This window comes from Dendrobates tinctorius, unplaced genomic scaffold, assembly GCF_039654945.1.
Source record: "Dendrobates tinctorius isolate UK_male_01 unplaced genomic scaffold, ASM3965494v1 ptg000241l, whole genome shotgun sequence".
NCBI lineage: Eukaryota > Metazoa > Chordata > Amphibia > Anura > Dendrobatidae > Dendrobates > Dendrobates tinctorius.
Window position 1 is genome coordinate 22,005,989 of NW_027361908.1, and position 9,929 is coordinate 22,015,917.

Below are 9,929 nucleotides of genomic sequence, written 5' to 3' on the forward strand. Positions count from 1 at the left end.
GAGTTTATGATATATCTGTCATTGGGTCATTTATTTTTTTGACCTTGACAAAGGCACCGATCCAGCACCGAAACGCGTTGGTAATAATAAAAACCTTATCTGAAGCTCCAAGGCTCTCCATTTCCCAGAGTGCACACCGCCATGGCGTGATTCTCTCTACTCTGGTAAATACGATGTATCTGTGACTCTGATAAGGTTGTTTTTTCATTTAGTCCCTTTTCTTTAATAACAATTTAACCTCCGGTAGCAGAGTTCCTGACAGAAATGTTTCCACTCTTCTTTAAATATTGTAAAGAGGACCTTTCACTAATTTTTTTTTGCTGAGTTGGACACATGATTAAATATTTTGCCACTCTGTTATGGATATACAGTATTAGCAATCAGAATATTTGGCATCTAAAGAGTTAACTATACTTAAGTCCAAGTGGGTGTTCATAGATACTTTTCACTTGGATCATGTACTTCTTCCCCCTGTGTAAGTTACTATCTGAATAGTCCCACTTGGACTTATGTAAAGTTAACTAATTAGGTGTCAGTACTTTCATTGCCATTATCTTCTGAACACCGCGGCGCAATAACAAAAAATAGTCCACTTTGCCGCCACTATTACAGTGTTTATCAAGTACAGCTTGAAAAATTTGGTGAAATATCCCCTTTAACAGCCAGAGTTCTTGTTTGATGACATTATGGATGGAAGAAAGGCGATTCTGGCATCTAAATGGGAAAGGGTTCTTTACAGATAGAGCAGTCAGACTGTGGAATGTCCTACCACAAGAGGTAACAATGTTTTGCACTATAAGAACACAAAAGCGCAAAAAGGGTCTTATCCGATGACAAAATTATAAATGTTTGTAGAATCTACTCACCTGCTATAGGAGAGGTTAAAGCACATAGTTAGTGATCAGCTGCTGCGCGTCCAAGAGTCAAACAAGTGACCGCCGACACATCAAATCCTATGGAGCTTTTTTTGGACTTCGTGCACAGATTGAGCCACGAAACAGGCTTGTAGAGATATCCACTGCAGCAGATCCACCGGTCCACTGAGTCCGTGCTGGGAGAAAGCTGCAACAGCTATGTAGCATTAACTATGTAGCATTAGTATTTTTCAAATATGGTAAGTCTTCTGATATAGTTATTTAAAGCACCACTCCAGCTTTTTTTTTATATTTCAGTGCTGGAGTGGTGCAAGTAATCTAAGTTCCCTGCCCCTAGTATTAAAATTACTAGCTGCTATCTTCAGCTGGTCCTGATTCCACTCTGGTCGTTCGTCTGCAGTTTGTGACCTCCCAGATCACGCCAATGTTTGCTGGGCGATCCAGAAGTCACTACGCAATGTACGTCTATGAGAGCAAAAAAAAGGATCAGGGATCATAGATTACTTGCAACACTCCAGCACTCTAGAAAAAAATACTGGAGTGATGTTTAAAGTTCCTCTTCAACAAAGAATAATTTTCGTTAATATATTCATCTCTTTGTTTTAAGAGTATTATTTTCTGTTGACATATTTCATGATTGACTGTTTGTTTGAAATAATTTCCTCTTGTCTGCTTAACCTGTGGAGAAACGGGGTCAGTGGGTGCTCTCGTTCGCTGGCCCAGCTGCCTTTAGAATGACTGCATGGACCAGGGCTCATACCACTGAATGCCCACTCTATCTCCCCGTAGGCAACATACTACACAGACAACACAGAGTTAGGGTAAAACAGTGTGGCAATACTTTATTGAACCACAACACCCAGTAGCAAACAGAACAATTCCAGCAATTTCCCCAAGATGGTGCACATTACAAGGTCTCTCCCCTCCGCTGACTCACCGAGATGCTAGTGGATGTTATGTTAGGAGCTCCCAGATACAGGACAACATGCAGTTAAGCCTGGGGGGGTGGCTTTGCACCCACATGGTTAGGATCGCTCTGATTGGCTGTTAAAAGTGAAACAGCCAATCAGAGCGATAGTAATATTTCATCAATGAAAATTGATGAAATATTACAATCCAGCCATGGCCGATACTGCACTAGCATCGGACATGGCTGGAGACACTAACATGACCCCCCCACATGGCTGGCGGGGGTGATCGGCCCCCGCCACGGACTGATGGCAGCGATGGGCTGCTGCTGTCATGATCTACTCCCCCTCCCCTTCCCTCCTGTCTCCCCCGCTGTCTGATCCCCCCTCACCCTCCCCGGTACCTCCTATGTCCCGCTTTGCCTCCCGGTGTCCCACCGTGCCTCCTGCATGGGCGCCGCCATCTTAGAAAATGGCGGGCGCATGCGCAGTGTGCCCGCCGGCATTTCTCGGCTGCAGATTAATTTTTTTTATTTTGATCATTGTGATAAACTCTCACAGTGATCAAAATAAAAAAAGTAAATCACTGCCCCCTTATCACCCCCATAGGCAGGCACATGTAATAAAATAAAGAAAATATTTTTATTTTTAAATTAGGGCTAGGGTTAGGGCTAGGGTTAGTGTTAGTGTTAGTGTTAGGGCTAGGGATAGGGTTAGGATTCGGGCTAGGGTTAGGGCTAGGGTTAGGGCTAGGGTTAGCATTAGGGCTAGGGTTAGCATTAGGGCTAGGGCTAGGGTTGGAATTAGGATTAGGGTTGGAATGAGGGTTAAGGTTAGAAAAAGGGTTAGGGTTGGAATTAGGGTTGGGGTTGGAATTAGAGTTAGGGATGAAATTAAGGTTAGGGTGGAATTAGGTTTGGGATTAGGGTTAGGGTTGGAATTAGGGTTAGGAATAGGTTTAGGGGTGGGTTGGGGTTGGGATTAAAGAAAGGCTTGCGGTTAGGGTTAGGAGTGTATTGGGATTAGGGTTGTGGCTAGGGTTATGATTAGGGTTAGGGTTGTGTTGGGGTTAGGATTGGAGCTAGAATTGAGAGGTTTCCACTGTTTAGGCACATCAGGGGGTCTCCAAACGCGACATGGAGCCACCATTTATTCCAGCCAATTTTGCGTTCAAAAAGTCATTCCGAGCCCCGACGTGTGCCCAAACAGTGGTTTACCCCCACATATGGGGTATCAGCGTACTCAGGAAAAATTGCACAACAAACTTGGGGGTCTAATTTCTCCTGTTACCCTTTGGAAAATAAAAAATAGGGGGCTAAATCAATTATTTTTGTGGAAAAAAATGATTTTTTATTTTCACGCCTGGGCGTTATAAAATTCTGTGAAGAACTTGGGGGTTCAAAGTGCTCACCACACATCTAGATAAGTTCCTTGAGTGGTCTAGTTTCCAAAATGGGGTTACTTGTGGGGGTTTCCAATGTATAGGCACATCAGGGGCTCTGCAAACGTAACATGATGCCCGCAGACCATTCCATCAAGTCGGCATTTCAAAACGTCACTACTTCCCTTCCAAGCCCCGACGTGTGCCCAAACAGTGGTTCCCCCCACATATGGGGTACTAGCGTACTCAGGACAACTTGGACAAAAACTTTTGGGGTCCAATTTCTCCTGTTACCATTGTGAAAATAAAAATTAGTGGGCTAAAAAATTATTTTTTGAGGAAAAAAAAATATTTTTATTTTCAGGACTCTGCGTTGTAAACTTCTGTGAAGCACCTGGAGGTTCAAAGTGCTCACTATGCATCTAGATAAGTTCCTTAGGGGGTCTAGTTTCCAAAATGGTGTCATTTGTAGGGGGAACACCAAAGCTTAGGCAAACAGGGGCTCTCCAAACACGACATGGTGTCCACTAACGATTGGAGCTAATTCTCCATTCAAAAAGTCAAATGGAACTCCTTCCCTTCTGAGCCCTGCCGTGCGCTCAAACAGTGGTTCCCCCCCACATATGGGGTACCAGCGTACTCCAGACAAACTGGACAACAACTTTTGTGGTCCAATTTATCCTGTTTCCCTTGGAAAAATAAAAATTAGCTTGCTAAAATATAATTTTTAAGGAAAAAAAATGATTTTTTATTTTCTCTGCTTTGTGTTATAATCTTCTGTGAAGCACTTGAGGGTTCAAAGTGCTCACCACACATCTAGATAAGTTCCTTCGGGGGTCTAGTTTCCAAAATGGGGTCACTTGTGGGGGAGCGCCAATGTTTAGGCACACAGGGACTCTCCAAACGCGACATGGCAACCGCCAAATATTCCAGCATATTTTCCATTCAAAAAGTCAAATTGTTCTCCTTCCATTCTGAGCTCTGCCGTGCGCCCAAACAGTGGTTTATGACCACATATGAGGTATCGGTGTACTCAGGAGAAATTGCCCAACAAATTTTAGGATCCATTTTATCCTGTTACCCATGTGAAAATGAAAAAATTGATGCTAAAAGAAAATTTTTGTTGGAAAAATTAAAATGTCCATTTTTTCCTTCCATGTTGCTTTAGTCCCTGTGAAGCACCTGAAGGGTTAATAATCTTCTTGAATGTAGTTTTGAGTAGTTTGAGGGGTGCAGTTTTTAGAATGGTGTCACTTTTGGGTATTTTCTGCCATATAGACCCCTCAAAGTGACTTTAAATGTGAAGTTGTCCCTAAAAAAATGGTTTTGTAAATTTTGTTGTAAAAATGAGAAATCGCAGGTCAACTTTTAACCCTTATAACGTCCTAACAAAAAAAAATTTTGTTTCCAAAATTGTGTTGATGTAAAGTAGCCATGTGGGAAATGTTGTTATTTATTAACTATTTTGTGTCACCTAACTCTCTGGTTTAACAGAATAAAAATTCAAAATTTGAAAATTGCAAAATTTTCAAAATTTTCGCCAAATTTCCATTTTTTTCACAAATAAACGCAAAAATTATTGACCTAAATTTACCACTATCATGATGCCCAATATGTCATGAAAAAACAGTCTCAGAATCGCTAGGATGCATTGAAGTGTTTCAGAGTTATTACCTCATAAAGGGACACTGGTCAGAAATGCAAAAAATGGCCAAGTCATTGAGGTAAAAATAAGCTGGGTCATAAAGGGGTTAATAACCCAACCCTGACTTGTGCTTCTCAACAACTTCATCCCTGACTTGTTTGGAGATCTCTTTGGTCTTCATGGTGTTATTTGGTTAGTGGTGTATCTTTCTTGATGGTGTTGCAGTCTTTGTGGCCTTTAAGAAAAGGTGTGTATATACTGACATGTAAGAGGATCAGGGCCTAACCCTGTAAATGTTGTTGCTACTAGTTACCTGTATATGATTGCCATATTTGTATGTGTCATGTATATATGTAATTGTGACGTATTTACATACCTGTGTATTATATATAAGTTAGGGACAGTGCAGTTAGGGAAAACGGGCACTAGATGGGGGCACTGAGTACACTACATAGTGAGCTATAGTTATAGAATACTTTAGAGGTTAATTCTAGGAGTGGCAGCTGGGAATAGGAGAGAGAGATTTCCTGGTTATAGTCAGTCGGGGGTAGACCCCTGGTGCTGCTCAAATGGTCATGTGTTGTGAGTTCATTTTCCCCTTCACCGTCGATGTCTGATGAACTCCCTCTTCTGGTGAAGGAAGGTAGTGAGGCTGATTACAAACACCTGATCTGGTAGATGATGACTGGGTAACAGGAAATTCTGACTGGATATAAGACAGCCGACGCCCTTCTGAGTCGCTGGTGATTTCTCTGCTGGATTCTTGGAGACCAGTCTGATTCCTCCTTCCCAAAGATAAGTTTTTGCTCTGCTATGGAACTTATTAGTTTTGTTTTGTTTACCTTGTTTTTTGGAGTTCAGCCATCCCCGGTCGGGGGTGTGCTGAGTTCCATTTTTGTCTCTGATCAGTTTGTCTCTTTGCTCTGTCTTCAGAATTTACCTGAGTGCTGATATAGTCTTTTTGAAGTCCTAGCGACTTCAGGGCCTGTTTTTCCTATCAGACGGTTGGGACATTTTTTGGTAGAGATTTTTATGGATTGCAGACAGCAGCTTTTCTATCCTGTCCTTTTTAGTTAGCTTGGGCCCCATCGTTTGCTCAACCTATCTTTCTATCTGTGTTAGTGTTTTCATCTTGCTTCACCGTCATTATATGTTCTCCGGCTGTGATCGAGGGGTCTAGGGCATCGTAGGAACCCCCCACGGCTGCTGTTAGTTGTTGTGGATAGGATTAGGGGTCCGCAATCCGATAGCTACCAACCTCTCCGGTTTTCTGGACTTAGCTTGTATTTTTGTTTTTTTCCTCCTTCGGTGACTCATTCATAACAGAATCACCAGCCTGATCAATTCTGTTATGAATGAGTCACCGAAGGAGGAAAAAAACAAAAATACAAGCTAAGTCCAGAAAACCGGTCACAGCCGGAGAACTAAATAGGCCTAAAGAAAGAAAGGGGAAATCTAAACTTCCCCAGAGCAGACCCCAAAGCAATAGGCAGCCCCCAACATATAATGACGGTGAAGCAAGATGAAAACACTAACACAGATAGAGAGATAGGTTGAGCAAACGATGGGGCCCAAGCTAACTAAAAAGGACAGGATAGAAAAGCTGCTGTCTGCAATCCGTAAAAAACCCTACCAAAAAATGTCCCAACTGTCTGATAGGAAAAACAGGCCCTGAAGTTGCTAGGACTTCAAAAAGACTATATCAGCACTCAGGTAAATTCCAAAGACAGAGCAAAGAGACAAACTGATCAGAGACAAAAATGGAACTCAGCACACCCCCGACCGGGGATGACTGAACTCCAAAAAACAAGGTAAACAAAACTATTAAGTTCAATAGCAGAGCAAAAATTTATCTTTGGGAAGCAGGAATCAGACTGGTCTCCAAGAATCCAGCAGAGAAATCACCAGCGACTCAGAAGGGCGTTGGCTGCCTTATATCCAGTCAGAATTTCCTGTTACCCAGTCATCATCTACCAGATCAGGTGTTTGGTAATCAGCCTCACTACCTTCCTTCACCAGAAGAGGGAGTTCATCAGACATCGACGGTGAAGGGGAAAATGAACTCACAACAGTCTTGTGTCTGAGCTGCATAGCTGCCACACAACGTGTGAAGTGGAGTTCCTAGTCATCCATGGTAGATGTGGGAGAATTTAGCAGAGCAAAGAAGAGTAAAGTATATGGTATCTGCAGCAACGTAGTGAAGACATCAGTGAAGAAGTCACTGATGAAGTGTCAGCAGAAGTCTGGATGCTGAAGAAGTAGTCGAGTGGGCCACCAGCGAGTGTACAGGCAGGATAACCAAAAGGGGTGGATGACCTAGAAGATGATTATTTCTGTGTTTGGGCTGAAGTCGGCTCCAGGGAGATAGGTTGAAGTGCCATTTTCACCGGGCTCCTCGTCTCGTTGTAACTTTGTGGTCTATTCTAGTGAAGCAGAAGAAGCTAGGGAAAGCTGAAGAAAATGTATTGCTGGTACCGTATCAAGTGTGCTAAAGGTGTACTGGATGTGCTGTCTCCTAAAGAGAATAAATCTTTATTGTTTGAAGTTATCCTGGGCTCTGCCTCCAATCCTTTAAACTCCAGGAAGAATGTGGGATACACCCGGGAAGAAGAAGCAGATAGCACAGTGAGTACAGAATGTGTTGATGAGTCTACCCCCCGGCTGTATTATTACAGACAGACCATGTGACTAGTGATGAACGAGTATACTCGTTACATGAGTTTCCTCAAGCATGCTTGGGTGTCACCGCAGCTGCACGATTTGCGGCTGCTAGACAGGCTGACTACATGTGGGGTTTGCCTGTTTGTCTAGCAGCCACAAATCATGCAGCTATGGCGATGAAAACTAAATCTCTGAGCATGCCAAAATACTCGGAGAACACCCGAGCATGCTCGGGAAACACAGGTAAAAAGTATAGTCGCTCATCACTACATGTGACACTTAGAATGCACACTGGTGGACTTCCTTTCACTAAGCATGTGATTTATGAAGGTAATTGCTTGCATCAGAAATTTTTAGGGACTTCATAGCAAAAGGCGTTAATACATATGCACTTGCCAATTTTTAGTTATTTGATCTCATAAATTTAATTTCTGCCTATGTTTTTCTCTCTTTATTTTATCAAGTTAGACTATTTAGTGTTGATGCACCACATGCAAATCGAATTACATAAATATTTAAGTACAAGTCACAATGTAACTAATTAGGAAAAAACCAAAGGGGGTTAATACATTCTCAAGCCACTGTAGATACTGAGTCACTCAGTATTCAGAAAGACATTGTGGACAGCAGAGTGAGCTGCCTCTTCTTGAACACTCCCAGTATCTACAGTATCTACAGCGTTAAATCAGAAAGACAGGGTTGACAGTTGTTTGTGTAGCTTCTTCATGCATTAGCTCCCCTAGTTTCTAAAGCATTAAATAAGACAGACGGGGTGGACATTAGTGTGAGCAGCCTGTTCTTAACTCAGCACCCCAAGTTTATCACATAATACATCAGAGAGGCAGCACGTCTGTGATGGGTCTCCCATGGCCCGCTGGATAATGTTATGTCACGTGAACCCTGCAGCCAATTAGCAACCACAAATGGTTTGCCTTACACTCACTTCCTTCGGACAAAACTGACATCTGGAGGAAGTTAGAGAGCAACAGAAGCTGTCATTTCTTTCAATTGTCAGTTCATCCAAAGGAAGAAAAAGAGAAGTGACCCATTAGCAGCCACTGAATGGCTGCATGGCTCACATGACAAAACAACGTCATGCGAGCCCTTGGATACCTGTCATTGATGTCTTTGGTATGGCGCATGCACGGAGTTGAGTATCAACTGTTTTTTATTCTATGTGGAGGAATATTGTAATTGAGAAGGAGTTGTCCAAATAGTGAACCACTTTAAGTACCCCATAATGTTACCAATGATTAGGACAGCTCACCATTCAAAAAATGATCACTCATTTGGCTCTATAGACAAAAAATAATAAAGTTATGTGTCTCACGCAAACCATATTTTTTATGCAAACTTCTGAAGTCACACAATTTTTGCACAAAATTTGGCATTTTTAAACCAGTATGGATCAGCTCCGCCAAAATGGTCAGAGCTGTGGTGAAACCGGAGTGGGTCAAAGCTGCACCAAAAATTGTCAGAGTTTTGTACTGCAGAAATGCTACACCAATCACTGATTAGAGTAGGATTTCTGGCACATCGCATGGAGGCGCACATTAATCAGCAGAAGCACCAAATCCATGAAGTGGTGTACTCCTCTTAATGAACTTGGCTCTTCTTCTACACCATGCAAGTCTTGATGTATCAGCCCCAATATGTGTTTGGCATTGCTTTAATGGTACTGAACTGGAAAATTATGGCTTATTTTTTTCTGATTTTTTTGTACATTATATGGTAAAATGAATGGTGTTATTCAAAAATACAACTCATTGCACCAAAAAATAAGTGTTAGGGTTGGCATATTGCACTAAATAAAATATAAAATAAAATGCAATCGCAACCCGGGGTCCACCGTGCAGAGATGAGCCTGCTGTTGGGAACAATGACGGAAACAAAACAGTGAGCGTTACCTTAAACACACTGTGTTACCGCCACACAGTGTGATTGGAACACTGAGTACCAACCTCGGTTACTTCACAGAGAGGTACTTCACTAAGAATGCTAAGTACTATCCCCTGGTACCTTCACAGAGAGGAAGCATAATGGTTGAGCTTGCTCTGTAACTGAACTGTGCTGTCCGCATACATGAACAAAACAGATGCTAAGCCAAGCAGCTAGTTACCCCAGTCCAGACACTACTGAACTTGTGCCTGACTGGCACCCTAAGCATGTAGCAGACTAGAGACTCAGGCATTGGGCCATGAGTACGAAACCTTATAAGTGTGCTACCTGTCTGCCAACGTGTACAGTCTTTGAGCCTAGACAGTCACTCACAAAATGTACAGAGTGGTAGAGTAACCACCCACTCACACCAAGACACGTCCCTACCACCAGTAGTCTGAAAAGTTCAGATCTAGCTAACTAGGGACCACTGCCGCTGGTGGTCCAATGGGAGAAATGAATGGGATCCCGCCAGAGTGATCCTCAGTAAGATGATTTCTTTTGAGAACCAGGTGTTATCA